Source organism: Bombus pyrosoma, linkage group LG17 (assembly GCF_014825855.1).
Source record: "Bombus pyrosoma isolate SC7728 linkage group LG17, ASM1482585v1, whole genome shotgun sequence".
Classification (NCBI taxonomy): domain Eukaryota; kingdom Metazoa; phylum Arthropoda; class Insecta; order Hymenoptera; family Apidae; genus Bombus; species Bombus pyrosoma.
The window spans coordinates 5,363,125-5,380,008 of NC_057786.1; the positions used below are offsets into that span (position 1 = coordinate 5,363,125).

Genomic DNA, 16,884 nt, shown 5'->3' on the forward strand with positions numbered 1-16,884 from the left:
GCTCACCAATTATCCCCACTACCGACTATTTTCCCTCGCTGTAATAGAAGCTCAAGTTCAGATAAACGAAATCAACTAGCAAAAGTTCAGTTCATCGGGCATTAACTGAATTTTCCTTCAGATGAATGCAGTTCTACTGTACAGTATTATCTTGCGTTATTACCTGGGATTTTATCTTGCACTGTGACTGACGTTATCCCTATCAGTTCTTGGAACTGTTTTCGTGAAGCTGAGCTTCAACAATACGCATCTGACATAAACAAACGTGCCGGATATCGCTATCTCTATCTGTATATTCATTTTATGCCAAGCCAAGATATCCGATATAGATCCTCCCTTGCATTTTGATCAGATTCGATCCTGATTCGCGATCGAAATGCAAGAGGATGCTTGTACATATGTATACCGGCATTTATGGGAAATTTGGACACAAACATACATAACATACATAATGCGCAAAATATATAAAATATCCAAAATGTAGTATTTTAACGGTTCTTTTCCAAGTTCCATCTTTTAAATCATATTCTTCAAAACATTATTTCCATGAATATCTGCTGTCTACTCACAATTTATATTACAAACAACGTAGAAATAAACAATTTTTAATTAATATAATTCACCAACTCTATAATGTTTAGAAACAAACGATCTACAAATAATCGTGTCTATAATCTTATGATTAAATTACGTCCTGTCAACAATATAACATTACCTTCTATGTATTTGTATGTAACATTTAAAGAAATTTTCCCAAAACATTTTACCAAAACTGCTAAGACACCCAAAATGTATGCAAATAACGGTCCGCAATTTACCATATAATCAAGAAATGTTAGCGACAACGCATCTTCGTGACGATATAATGGCAGGTAACGCGCTGCCACTTAGCCTTACCATAATTTACGATTGGCCGAGGATCCTATGGATCCGACGAATCTGAACCAGGTATTTGGAGAATATATGGAAACTCCATGAGGCGTCGATGACTGTTTATAGGATACGTGGAACAGTTTCCTAACGGCGAATGACCCGGCGTCACATTGCCAAAAAATAGAGACTGTCTCTGCAGGATATGGCCGGACTGGACGGTTTAAAGGATATACGCGGACTTATTCCAAGGAGGAACTTATTCCAAGATCACCGTGGGAAATTTCTAACAAATAACTATCTGACTGATCTAATTTCCTCATAGAATTAACAGACACATACGACACTGTTAACTTGTTGTCTTAATTGCTTTAACTTATTCACTTGTAAAGTTATCTAATTCGTTTCGAAGAACACGTTGTGTTGACAACGTTCCACTCGTCAGTTATCACGCGCTGAAACGCCCAAAAGATCTAAAGACATTTTTACACTCGTCCTTCCAGATATTCAAGATTCAACAGTGGAATAATTGTGCTCGTAAAGGCTCCTTGCATAGTGATATTGTAGTGAATAGTGGATTGCAAGTATGTTAATTTGATCAAAAAGGAAGGCCTCGTGATCCAGTAACAATGGAGTGGAAAATGAGAGCTTATACAAATGCGGAATCGCGAGTTTAATCACACCATTTAACACCAGAAGCGGGCCACCATGGCGCATCCTTTTCCAGTACAACAACAACTTTGAGTGTCGGTTTCGCTCAATTGGCAAAAGCCCTGTTAGGTATGACGCAGCCAAGTTCCAGACGACCGGTTCAGTTTTGAACTGATGAATTTTTGCCAGAGTTTGATCCAACGTGAAGTAAATTTCCTGCAAACAATTGGTCAGAAAAGATGGTACGATGAGCTAGCAAATCCTCCGTCAGCTTGGCAAGTCTCTTCGCGATTGCTTATTAAACAATCGATGGCAAGTAAATTGTTTTGTTTTCAAAAATATATTCCTGGAAATATGTTTTATGAAAGTAGAAAAATAGAAAGGAAACAAAATCAGATCTACCAGGAGACGAATTATTAGATTTCGCACCACCATCCTGGCACCTCGATATAAATAACTTGTTAAAAATATGTATTTAGTACATCAGGCAGCAAAATTAAAGATTCGAAAGTTTTAAAATTATTTATGCAGCGAGAATATGCAAGTAACAAGCACAGTGATCAGGAGAAATCCAATAGTTGTCGTGGTTGCGGCAAGGCGAGACACTTGAGGTGAAACTACCTCGAACGGTTAAAATATGGCAGGAAGGAAGGAAATAAGGAAAAAAGATGGAAATAGAGTAGCTTGCGGATGCTGTCATAAAAGCGATCGTACGGAAGAGCGCCAGGGGGATGCGTGCACTGCACTAGCAACGGTTTAAAGCTTTCTGCAAGGGACAAGATATTAAGCACACATTGAATGGAGTGCAGCGAATAAATAGTTTACCCTAGTTGACACGTGTGCATGAGATTCTAATGTCAAGAGAGTGAAAAATGCGACAAACGGTTCTGTGGATCATACAGCACAACGAAGTTCCGCGCAAATGCTTGTATACGGTTTGTCAATAAATATCGACAATACATATAGATCCTTTTAGTCGAGAAGCTTAAAATATTGACAATTAAAGGGAAATTCGGCGCGGGAAATTCAGAATGCTCGCTGCATTGCTTGAAAGTTTAAAATGTCAACCTATAATTTGGAAGATGTAATCACGGCGGCTAGAAATCCAGCGGTAACAGGACGAAGCAGAAACTGTTGGTCAAGGCGAAAGAAAATTCGGGAGATGCCCGAGGGCAAAAGAGTGTTGGCGGCGGTGGATGGCATCCAAAAGTAGATTACTTGCGATATCACTGTATAAGTGAATTGGCACATTGTTGTTTGATTGTTGTTTCAGGAAGAATAATTAGTATGTACAGGGTGATTATAAAGTCACGACTGGAAGCTGAGAAGTGAGGAGCTCATCTCCCGAACCAGTCGGGGAAATGACTCAACTGCGAGCGGGTTCGATTGTGAGCTGATCCAAGATGTCATAACGAATCTGGACTCTTGACCCAAGGTATGCCAGCTACATAAACGCGATGCCTGATGGCGAGGAACAGCCATCCGGAGTTGATTATTGGAGATACTGGACGTTCGTTTTATTCGGCCGCGTAGACGCGGGTACCGTGGTATAATGCTCGGTCAGGATTATTTGGATGGAGATCTGGTAGCAATTTTGGGACCTGTGCACATTTATCAATGTTATTATGATACAGTTTGGTCATACTCCAAGGTATTCAGGTACAGCTTGTCAGCTACCAGCTGAAATGGATATCACAAGCTTTTACTGCTGATGACAGAATTGATCTCTCTGTTAGTGCGAAAATTCCAGGCACACGGTTAACTATCTACGAGGGTTGCAAGAGGTAATATACTAATCCTTGAATATTATCTGTGTAATTTTAGGTCTGGTAGTAAGCATAGTCGAGGGCGATCTAACTTTCAGGAAGGCCGAGTGTAAGGCCATGGGCATTCCAGCGCATTATAATTAATGAGCAGGATATTATACAAGAGTGACAGAGGGCGACGACAGAGTCTGCGCCATCTACGAGTCGAAGAGGCGCTTGCATTTTGCAGCAGGGCCAATCCTTACCGAAACGTTCAATACGTCGATTTGTAGTCCGACCAACTGAGCGCCTCATTGTATACATATACATGTTATTACATTACTACGATTAATCAACTTGTATTAAAATTAAATACACGGTAAGGTGTTAATATTATTGCCAGAATATCTTCTTTATCGCACTTGTAGCTTGACAACGAAATGAAGATAACGAGTTCTTTAAATAACAAAACTACTTCATAACGTATGACAACTAACAGAAACCAACTTTTTTATTACATATTAATTTTTTTATTTTAAAGCCACATTTCATCACGTAATAATAGTTCGCGACAATAAAATCATACTGAATTTTGTAATCAAAGTATTTTCTATTAAGGGTAAGCAAGAATCCACGTATTTTCGAAAGCCAGCAAAATGTTAATTTGCTGCTACCGATATAAACAATACGAGTAGATATGACGATTCATAAGGAACTATAATTGAATAAAATAAAGTAATGGTTTTCATTGAATTTGAAATAATGGCCATTATTTCAAATATAAATCATTATAAAATGAACGATAGAAAATGAATAATAGAAGCAGAAATTATTTCTTCCCTGCTTACAAGTGTCGTATTCATCAACATCAGATATCTATTTTGTGAGTAAATATCGAAAACGGATATTTCAACAGGTAAAGTTACAAGCGTAAAAGAAACAAAGTTTCGATCAGTTGCAATTAGCATTTCTAATAACGCTTCTGCGGTTAGATCGGTACTCTCGTGTACATTCAAAAACAACGAACCAAATTATGTCCCTTTCTGGTACATTATTTTGATTACAGTACTAATTCTCGAGAAATTCCCTAGCGATATGTCGTACCAACAGCTATCCCATCGGGAAATTTCTATACTAATATTTATGACCCAAGCCATTATTTCCGGACGACTCCACAAAATTGTGTGCACAAATCAATTGCTACGTAATTTATGATTTCGAATGGAATTATGGACACGTGAATTGTACATTAGAGAGATATAGGTCTGTAATTATGTGCTCATCGCATGCGCTCAGTGTAATGAGCGGACACACGTGTATCTTTTTGATGAATGTGTCATCAACGTTTTAACAAGTAATATTGCTATGAAATTGAAACTTGATTTTGCCATAGAAATTATACATACATACCGTATAGAAATTGCTAAATATATTGAAATAAATTAATGTTCTTGATATTCCTCGCACAATGCACGCCTGAAACTTGCAGCGCTTGAAAGTTGTCGCGTAGAGTATGTCCTATTTAATTAGAAATGCCCAAATATCTAAAAAAACATAAGCAATACGAGAAAATGTGTCAGATAAAAGTTGCATGGTATCGAGGAGGACATACTGTGCTTTTATCTATTTGACCTTGCGATGACATTGAAACGTCTAGTAAAGGTGACATAAAAATTTCCAATTCTTTTTAACAATTTTTATATTTTCAAAGTACTACGCTGTCGAGATATAATGGATTTAAAAAATAAATATCTATTTTCTGTTTTATACCGATAGCAATAAATTACCAACAAGGAATGTCAGTAGTTGGATATTGAACATAAGATATGAAAAGCGAGACACCTAAGTAACTTTTTCTATTTTTGTGATACAAAAAAAAAGTTGTCTGGTTCCGAGGGGACTATCATGCGATCGCCTTATGGTGATCGCCCTTTTTTAAACGGAACTATGTATTTTTGGATAGCTAGGATTGTAGTTTCAAGATAAATTCAAATATCAGGCTCACTTAAGGCCACTCACTATCACCGACGTGATAAAGGCGAAAAATAAAGATTCGTTGTGAATTCTTCTGGGAAAGTGTATTCTTGATTTTATTAACAAAGATCTTTCGAGACATCTGTGCCATTTATAGCGAAGAGCAAAAGCGTAAACTAGTTTTGTGCAAAAAGGGATAATATGAGCAATTTTTTAATTGATCGTTTAGAGTTATTTTCATTAATATCAACGACATACGGAATATTTTTTAAAAACAGGGATTTGGAACAATGTTCATAGTTTTGCACGTTTCGTCAAAAACCGATAGGATAGCGAATAAATGTTTGAGAATTGAAACTGTCAACAAAAGCTGTTCAACACTTGCTTAGGTATTCTTCACTTTGCAAATTGTTTGACACGCTTAATCCACGGTAAAACCACTTAAGCAAGGCAAAAAGAAGAATATCGTTTCGTTGTGAGATAAAGGTTTATCGCTGCGGCAAATTGCAGAGAAATATGGTGTCGGTCGTACGACAGTTGCGAGAATAAAAAGGATCTACGATATTGCATCAGTTTGTTCAAGAAACGGTAAACCACTACACTTATATAGAGCGGCACGTGAAATTGCACATCGTATTTGGCCTGAAAGTTGCAAAACGCCAAAAATCGTTGCTTTAAAAGTCGGAGTAAGTGCTAGTGAATGGACCGTTCGTCGCTCTTTAGAGAAAATTGGTCTAAAGGCGGAAAAAAAGATATGTAAACCAGTTCTTTCAGATAAAAATATTAAATTACGAAAAGATTTTTCTGACACGTACAAAGAATTGACGACAGAAGATTTAAAAGAGCTGTATGGTCCGACGAACCAAAAATTAACAGTTTTGAGTCCGACTGAAGGTCCTGATACTGGACTTTGTTCGAAAATAATGGTCAAACAAATGGTAACAAAACAAACTATGAAGCAATTAGGTGTTGGTCCCTTAGTTCGAGTCGAAGCTTTAACGTGCAAAGAGCATTATTTAAATATTTTGTACAATAATATACCTTTTGTCGTTAATTCTATTGCATTTAGTAAACACAAAGTAGTATTTGAACAAGACCCTAGGCACATTGCAAAAGTAGTACCTGGTTAGAAAATCAAAAGCTTTCTGTAATAAAGTGGCCGGCCAAAGTCCGGGTATGAATTCGATCGAGAATTTGTGGTCCATTGTGAAAAGAACTGGCAACGTATGATAATCCACCCTTTGGGGTTCATGAATTGTGGAAGAGAACACAACAGGAATGGTACAATATCAGACCAGAAATTATTAAAAATTTAATAGACACTGTGCCACATAGATTCGAAGCAATGCGAAAAAATGAAGGAGAATGGACAAAATATTAATTTAGAAACCTTAGTTTGACATAATCCATATTTTTGTAAAATATTCCGTACATCGCTAATATTAATGAAAATAAACTGTTACGTCTTGTTACCGACGAATTAAAAAATTACTCGTATTATCGCCTTTTATACAAAACTAGAGAAGTGTGTTTAGCCTTTGCTCGTCACTGTACGTACGTACACCGTTCAATGACAGAAGTCAGTAGACGTAAACAAAACACTCGCGTTCTAGGCACGTGATTGAGGCAAGCAGCTCCAGTTATAAACCGACCGTGAATTGGTGAGGGTTTAGAAGGATCTCGATGTCACGAAGTAGTATTTCTTTTGCCAATAAAGCCGAGTAGGCTCTTTTTCAGAAGCATTCGCAACAAATTTTTATTTTTTACTTATTATCGCGTTCGTGACCTGAGTGACCGTGTGACCGTGGTATTCGCATTCGTTTTGAGAAGGGCTGCAATCGTAGGTGTTCAAAATATAAACTTCAAAACTCATGAACACTTGACAAAAATCTGAAAAATTGAAAGAGTTATTTAGGTAGCACGCTTTTGGTCACTCATCTTGTATGTGCATTATACGAAAAAGTTTCGTAATCTTGATAAATATTATCAACATTTCAAGTCCCCGTGCTAACAAAAAGATTAGAGCGAAAGTGAGGATAAAAAGCCTAAATAAAAAATAAAACAAGGTATTTTGAAATGTTTATAGTATGAGAAACGAAACTTCGATGGTTTGAAGCACAAACGATATAATTCAATGTAGTAAAATAGGCGTAGAATCCATAAATAATTTAAAAAATATTATATTTACATCGTATGGTATTTTTTATAATCGTCCTTGTATTATTGATTTTGAAATTAAAAGATACACGAGTTCTATTATGCGAAAATTCTCTTATCCAAGCAGTTATATCCCGTCATTAAAATTCGGATACTGGAGGCTCCACTGTATATAATTATTTTGTCATTACGTTATTATTTATATTTATATATTATTTATACTATTAATATTTATAAGTATAAGCGAAAGTGTATACATTATAATTTATGTTAGTAACGATATAGAAAATGAGATCATTTTGGTGCGCTCTCCGCTTCAGTTAATGATATGTACACTGAGAAAGTCAACAAATAGCGTTTTCAGCGAAGTGTTTGTTTAGATAAAGCGAGAGCGCTTCGTATTATCTATATCAAACATTTCCTATTCTGCTTTGGAATACCAAAACGCATATCGTAAAAAAAAAATACACATTATATATTATTATCAAATATCGTGTTATGATTATTCTTATGAATTCTTTATTTTCATTTAGTATATTATTAAAATATTTTTAATCGCAAGTTTTCAATGCCATGAGAAGATTTATTAATTGCAACGAAGCTAAGTATTCTCTAGTACCATTCGTTAGATTTACAATTCTATAACCAACAGTTAGCTGCTTTAATGAAATTAAATGACAATTTAATTTTTTCGTTGGACTTTTCTTGCAGAGAAATATTATTTCATTAAGGTTGCTGCTGTATCTCCTCGTGCTTATGCGGTTTCGCAACAGGAATTTTAATATCTCGTTTATTAAAACCTACAATACCACTATTATTTAAATTACATTAAACCGTTCTGTATACCAGTAATGAAATGTATGCGTACATACAGAATTAATATGTACACATTTATATATTATTACTATATGTAGCATATATCCCAATTATCAGCACATACAACTTGGAAGAATAAAACTTTTGGGTTGACTTTTAAAATTGGAAAATATTGAATTTTATGCTGGGAAAAAGTAGAAAGGTGAATATTCATTTTCACCTAATATTTCAACTAATACTTTGTGAAAGTGAATACTTTGTGAAAGACAGGAAAAGCAAACGCAAGAGTCGGGCTTCAACCAGAACAAAAATGTCCCTTTCGTCCCATTCTCCTATAGACACGTTTAACTGACCCTGAATACAAAATTTATTCGTTCGTAGAGATCAATGTTTATGCATATTTCAACACAGATTTTGATAACATTTTTCAACATAGAAATTGTGTGCATTAAATTCTTCAATTATAAATTTTCTAGCAACAATTTCGGGAAGTGTTTCAAAATACAGCATAGATTCCTCATAAATTACATCACACAGCATAGCAATATTATTTTAACACATAATAAACAGTTAAAGATTCTATCAAAGTGACTGTATTTATATTTCATATGTTCATATTGCCGATTGGCATTGATAGTGGGACAATTGAAAAAATGTTATGTTTAAAGGGGGGGGCTTTTTCAAATTTACAAAGAAAGCTTCGTGAGTCGTTACAAGATATTGTACGAACACAAGAAGACACCTGCCACTTGCAGCGTCATAAAACACCTGACGATGAGCAATGTTGTTATAAAACTAAAGTCAGGTTGATAAGTAATAACTTTGCTCTTTGACGCAAGACCGATGCAATTGCAAATGTACCGTTTTACATGATAAAGATGGAAACACAATGTATGATAAAGGTAAATCGGAAATTGTTCGAGTTGTGTCGCTATCGATGCCATTGTACGTAATACTCGGTTAAAGAAAATATTCATCAAACACGTATACGGTAGAGCGTAATAAGGGAAGTTTGCTATTTGAATTTGACGTTGGAGAAGAAGATTTGTTCACATGGATCGTCTTTTAAGAAGCTATTTGGACGATGGTGTTAATATTGAGAAAAATGCATTCGGCAAGAAGCTTGAAAGTTGTTTTCAGCCGCAAGAGCGAACACGCATAATTACTGGCTCGTCTTACTTGCCACACGAGTTGGCTTTACGGTCTCGCTAAAGGAGGAAACGAACGCGAAGGAAAAACAGAGAAGCATCCGAGGGAAGAACGGGTTATTAAAACGTTTTGAAAGTCTCTCTCGGCAGCAGCTTGGTTCGTTGAAACAATAGCCACGCTAGCTGCCGATTGTCACAGACTTTGCGAATCTGCTCCCTCCCTCGGATCTCGTTCGCTCGAATTCTGAATCACCGTGGTGTCACAGATCCTGAATGGCAGCCGTAGAGGCGACGACTCGATGCTGCAGGAAGCTCATTAGGCACCGCTTCGGGCATTTTCTGGCCCTTGCCTCCTAGACTTCGTCAATTTTTACCCTACCCTTCCGCGTCTACCCCCAACCTCGGCCCCACTTCGGGAAAACCTCTGCCTGTACATATGTAAATATCCAGTACATAGTCTATGGGCTTGGAGAACAGGTATCAGCGTTCGATCCGCGCGAACAATTTCCCTTAAATGTTTAATTAACCTTATCAGAATCGCTAAGGAATCAGACGCTGACACTTCTCTAATTGACTATGTCGACAACCATTTTCTGCCGACTTTTTACAACTTCTATAGAGAATGAAATCTCATTTTATCTATGATAGAATGTAATTATCCTTACGGAGGAATTTTATGATCGGCGATTACCGACTGCGAGAGAATAAGATGATAAAACTTACAAGGGTACATCTTCAATCTGCAAAAAATTATGACACTTTGGGGATATGTAGGCAATATATAGGTAGGATAGATAATTGCAACAGATTGGCAATACCTGTTTAATTAAATATTTTAAAAGCTTTCCAAAAAAGAGAAACGTGCTTTCTCTCAACAAAACTGACGTTTAAACACGATAAAATTAATAGATATTCGTATGTTAGAAGAAAATACCTCTAATGAAAAGGAAATTGATAATTAAGTTACATTCAGTTTTTGAAAGAAAGTTTTACAAGAATTACCAAAGATTTTATACTGTTACGTTTTTGACTTATATATTTTCAATTATCTTTATCGCTAGTTTGATCGAGAAGGAAAAGGAACGATAGTAGTTGAAATATAAATTTAAACTTCCGATTAATACGGTAGTTGCTGCCACCAGAAATAGTCTAAGGACTATTTCGACGATTTTTTTTTCTTTTATTTATCTGTTTATTTATATTTCCATATTTCTGTATGTATGTATATATTCTTTCTTTCTTCCCTTTTCTTCTCTTTTATTATTACTTTTATTCCTTTTACTATTCTTTATGTTTCTTTTATTTCCCCTTTTGATATTATATATATATATATTACTATCATTGAAGGTGTTGATATATTATGAGTGCTTTTATAACTTGCGATTAGGGAAAGTTAACTAACTTGGCGACTCTTCGTGACAACTCGAATGAAATATGTTGATACCAAATTTCCGATTAACACGAGTAATTCGACACTTATTATAGAGCAAATTAAGAGTGTTACGTTCTCTGGCAAAGTTTCATTTGTTTGATAACGTGACTTTTATAGCGTAAAATTTTTGACAACGTACGTCATTCTTTTCTATGGTATAAAAATTGAGATGTAGGAAAGATCGCAAAAGGTAAAACATACACATGTAAGAGTCGGGGATTAGTACGCAACGCACACCGGTCACAAAGTGAATTTTCGGTGTTACAGAAAATTACAGCGGCATTCTTATTGTGGCAGCAAGCGTGTTCCAGTGAGTTCAAATGCAAATACGAGACTGGCATCTCAACTTGGTCGTTTCGTCCGCATGTCGCGAGCTGGAAGTTTGATAAGCGAGACTACGTTGATTGGAGACCAGCTGGGGTTCAAACGACACGTTCCGTATGGGTTCTGTAAAGGTCTCGCAGTTATTCCAATGAAATATAACTCCAAATTAGGACAGACCGATAGAACATTTGAAATCGCCAGTCTTGTAATATAGATTTTGTTACGATACGTACGAGTGTATGTGTAGGTATATATATATGTTGCCACTCGAAAAAATCCTGATATATATTTATTTTTATAAAGATGTAATTTAATTATGAAATTAATAAGAAAAAAGATAATACTTAACGATCTAGCCCCTTCGTCCGTACGATTTAGTCCTTATCTCAGGATCTTTTTAAACCTCGATATGTCGAAAAGGGCTACTTGGAAAGGTAAAATATGATTTAAAAACGTGTCGCAAACAATTCAAAGTACCTTTAATTCGATATTAAAGCTAAACCTAAAATTATCTATATATAAACGCAAATCAAGTGACTGAAAGTAAATAGTAGACAGTGAAGAAAAAAAGTTTAATTTAATGTTTATTAGTAATAAATTTAAATAACAAAGAATACATAGGAAAATGAAACCTGGTAGTCATCTGGCTCGCTATCAGTATCTTTAAAGAGAGAAAACTTGTTACATACTCTTTACACTGACAATTTATCGGTGTAAAGAGATTTATCAGTGCTGATTCTTGTTTTCATATTAACACTTTACTGACTGCTAACGGTTCAGCAGCATACGCACGTCCGACCGGCAGTTCAGGCGCAGATTCTCCTTGGCGCCTGCTCCGTTTCGGTTTAGACTTTCCAATACCATTCTTTTCGTTCATCGCGAACGATAAGTTTTTCAAATTGGTGTAAAACTGTGGGAGCTTACAAAGCAACGCAACTGTCGCAACTGAGCAAGGTACCTCAATACCAAATAACAAATTACTGCTCAAATAATGAAAAAGATTGTCGGCGACAAAAAGCTGATTAATTGGCTATCGGTGGGTAAAGTGTTAACCGAATTTCCAAATAAAAATGACGAACATGAGTTTTAGCTTGGCTTTATGTTAAGTTTTAATACAAAATGAAAGATGCCTTCAATTGTGTGCAACATTTTTTAAAATGACATTGTACTCTTTGAAATATCGATACCAGCACTTGCTTGTACAGTAAACAAATTTCTAAATAAAAATGGCAAATTCATCGTGGAGGTTGGTTTCGACATAAAATGAAAAGTACTTAGAATTGTTTGCGACATTGTTTCAAAGTTACATTGAAGTTTGAAAAATATCGGATAAGAACAAGCTAAATTTCGAACGACAATAAGTAACGTTGAATGATCTGTTATAGGTCGATGTATATACGCCTGCCTAAATAAAAATGAAAAAATTTTGCTTGGAACATTTTTTTCCATAACGAGTAGCTTCGAAAATAATTGCGTGTATAACTGGAAATGGGCCTGTTTATGTTCTCCAATAGAAATATGTATATGCATGATAAATCTAAATCGTAAATCAAAATTGTCTACTAAAAACCTACTAAGTGGGGATTTCTATGTGGCTGATGCTCCTACTTTGATCCCACGAATGTGTATGGATATTTATATACAGGGTATGATCGATTAACAGGTACAAGCGGGCACGAGGCGATTCCTTATGAAAATAAGTCGAAAGCGTGGAATAAAGTTTTTCTCAAGACGCTTTGTTTCCGAGAAATATAAACGTGAAAATTTATCATACGCGTGTACTGGGTCGATTCTTAACTAAACATGTTCAAACTTTATTTCCTTGTAAATGAAGCCCAGAACGGACAAACTTTATTCTACATTTTCGACCTGTCTTTGCACGTAGAACAACATCCTGCCGATTATTTAGCCATGTTCAAGTATATTTGATGAATTTTCAAACTCGATTTTCTCGAAAACTACCTTAAACGAAAAAATTTTATTGTACACTTTGTTCTGTATTTATTGCGATTCTTAAAAAACATGCACGACCTTGAGAAAGACATTAAACGTTTCTTCCGCCTGATTCATCTGTTGACATAATTTAAATTACATAAGAAATATTTCTTATATCATCAAAAACAGTGAAAATATTTAGCTGGCCTGTTTTAAAACACCTTCTATACATAGATACGTGATAGTTTTGTACATATATTTTATGGACTTGTATTAAACTTTACGCGTGTAGGTACTCATTCCAAGATAATGTCGGTATTCCCTAACGAGTAATAATATACAACATGTTCCAAATTTAAACGAACAAGCCGCGAGGGTTTTACCTACAGACAAAAGCAGAAAAAATGTTATACCGAGTTTGTCCATAAATGCTTTTTACAGACTGAGAAACAAATATCGTATGCATGAAATGGACAATAATGCGGTTATTGAAACTTCGCAAAATTTTCAAAAACTGCGTAGTGCTATTAATTTCATTGTTGCTCGATATTAGGCTTGCGCCCAAGCGCAAGGATAGCACTTTGAAATGGCGAATTAAAAACAGTAGGTAATTGCGTTTCATGGTACTATCACGTTTCATGATTATTAACGGCACGGTGTTGTTATCGCGCGATAAAAACCATGATACGTCACAATAATACAGTCAGTTATTGCTATAATGGAAAATGCGTAGTTAGCTTATATTTATTTATAACTCTGTAACAAAGCGTTTATTGACAAATTTAACATCTTTCTCCATAATCTCCATAAGTTTGCAATACCCTGTATACTTCCTTTGTATTTGTGTGCGTTATTCAAAGATATTTCGCTATTAGACACTTTTTTTTTACTGTATTAGACTTTTACAAACAATGTGATCCTTTTCCTGCTCAGAACAGCGAGGAAACGAGTTGTAAGAATCGTCGACTATAAAATACTCAAGATGGTTAACAATCCACCATCTATGTATCGTGCACTTTAACAAAATGCGCTTCCATAAATGAGCTTTACATATTTACAAGAAGATCATATTTAAAATCTGCAAATTTAACGATATATCGATGTAAAAACTATAAAAACAAGCTTTTCGTTCTAAGAATGCAAAGTGACGTCGTACAGCTATCAAATGGTACGTAGCTGGGTAATGGACTTACACCCGCGTCAATAAATCACCGGGTAATTATTCATTTTGACCAAAATCGTTATTAGAACAACGCGAATACAATTTTCCGGCTCGATTTCATTGTTTAATTTTGTGATATATGGGTGATTCTACAGAAATGGGAACTTTTTGTAGCACTCACTCTTTAACGCTGTTAAAAACGTTAAATTGTAATTACGTTTGAAGATAATGAGAAAGATAATAAACGCAACTTTATAGGCAAGTTACGAAGAACCATCAGTTTAATTTATTTTTATTTAAAAATCACCTGTTTTACACGATGTATGTAATATATTGTACGTGATATAATTCTCACTTACGTCTTATGTACAAAGTGTACTCTACGACTTGTGCTCGGTGAATGAATTTGAACTTGTTTCCTAATTTTCCTTTTTTATATATATTTTTACTATTTTATTATTTTATATATTGCACATTTGTTTCCACCTTAATCGACATCTTATTGACAAAAACATACACAATCTTTGTCACCGTTTTTACGTGTCAATCCCCTGTCTATGAAATTTTCTAAAAAAGTGATATCTATTTAGCTCTTGCATTTTATAACAAGCAACCATTTATGATTAGCTAAAATTGTAGATTCGTTGACAATCTCTTGTTGCAGCCAATCATCACCAAGTTTATTATTGTTACCAAGTTTCATTTAATGTAACATGGATATAACATTGACATTCAACTGTTTTTTTAATACCAAAATTTTAAACGTTTAACATATCACAATTCTCAGTCTCTAGGTCTCACTTAGCTGTCAGACAGTATGACAGGGGACTGAGACGAGTATCCAAGGACCTGATAAATGTGTGTGTCGATTATGTTTATATTATATAGATGTCTAAAGAACGAGTAATAAAGTGTATTATTTTATAAATTATTTTTTAAATTTAATTATTTTTGTTTCCACTTTCTAGTTTGATTGACAACTATCAAGTCTGGTAGTTAGTTGGGTGCAATAATCTGATGGGAGTGAAATGAATTCTTTCTGATAAAAAGTATGCGGACCGTCTGTTTCTTCGAGTGAAAAGTTTCGAATCCAATTGATCATACCGAGATTTTTATTAAAATCTCAGTTTCCTGTAGATAAGTATTAAAGGAGTACACATGTAGTTATTTATTGGTATGTCCACCTTGTAGCAATACTAACATGCTCTCTGCCAAACCCGAAGCTTGTTACTAAATTAAATGAAAAAATGTGTGGAATGTAAACATATGGATGCATAGTTTAAGGTAACATTTGCACGCACGACGTCAAAGCAAACTTTATAATTAAGCTAAATTTGTAGTTGCCAAAATTGAAAAGGAACGATGGGGAATAATTTCTTGCGATTGAATAAAGTAAAGGAGATTTTTTGAGGATATAATTTCTCGCTTTCAATCGCAACGGAAGCTCGGTTCTTCGAAGGACGATGAATTCTGAAACGAATGATGAATCGCGCCCGACGAGAAGGACTCCGACAATAACTGAAAAACGGATGAATAAGAATGCACTCGAGTCGAGTGGCCAACTGGTCGCTGAAGGGAAAAGAAATCCTGCTAACGAACATCCTGCCATGAGATGCGCGATAGTAATTCCTGACTGAGAGTTCCGTCGCTCCGGAAAACCCGTTTTCAGGATGACGGCAGAGGGAGAAAACCGCATCTCCTTCGAAACGTCTCCTCCGATTGCTACGGATTTCATTCCATTTTTAGCTTGGCTTAACGAAAACTTTACTCCTCCACTTTATTACTCGGCAGAGTTATAATAATTGGATGAAATTCCTCGCCATAGCTCGTCTTCGCTGACAGATTATAGATTCAGTGAAATGTCCCTTCGGAACATAGCTTTCGTCGTACAAATAAAAACCGATCTTACACAACCGAGAGGAAACGATGTAAACGTTTCTATTCGATAACTTTAATTTCCCCATTCTTTTTATATTCGATGCAAGAATTGAGCTTTATTCGAATATTTATACAAGTTGTTTAAATTAATTTGTGCTTTAAACGAATTTGAATTTCGTTCGAACAATAGTTATGTAGCGGCACATGAGTAGAGGATAATTCAAATTATGTTGTTGTGTTGCCTCGGAGTATCAAGATCGTTAGGACACGCATAATGTAATAATAAATAAACTGCGGGCAAATGTCGCCGCTACGCGCAACCGTCGAACGAAGACGAATTTGAATTTTCCAACTCCCCCCCGACCAGTATAAATAAGCGGACGCAACCGAAAAGAGTTCAGTATCGACGAGTTATCTACCGAGTCAACAACGAATTATCAGCGATCTAATTAACGAGTCATTAGCGATCTTATTTTGTGACTTATAGCATCTCAGCGAATATTGACTGTATATTAATTTATTTAATCATTTTAAATATACTCGACGGTTTTGTTAGGTAGATGAAACATTATTTTTTTTTTTTTATTTTTTTTTTTTATTTTTAAATAGATCATTTTACAATTTGTCCATTAGGACATTTGGTAAAATATTATAGTTTGGGTTTTGATGAAATATAGCATGTGGATGGTTACCCCCAGCGGGACTCCATCTTCCAGGTTGTTTATTGTTCTATTGTGAGGTCTGCAGGGTGCTTCTTCTTCAGTCTTCTTTCTGTTATTGTATTATTCGTTT

At 35.3% G+C, this 16,884-nt stretch overlaps 1 protein-coding gene and 1 long non-coding RNA gene across 2 annotated transcripts in view; one reads left to right on the forward strand and one right to left on the reverse strand.

Moving 5' to 3' along the window:
- The window catches only part of LOC122576833 (lachesin-like), a 538,671-nt gene that overhangs the window by 260,775 nt on the left and 261,012 nt on the right, over window positions 1-16,884 (reverse strand). The gene's annotated exons all lie outside the window — the stretch shown is intronic.
- Window positions 1,321-4,515, forward strand: LOC122576835. The gene is made up of 3 exons (XR_006319914.1): window positions 1,321-2,730; window positions 2,795-2,956; window positions 3,346-4,515. It is a non-coding gene; the product is annotated as an uncharacterized LOC122576835 (long non-coding RNA).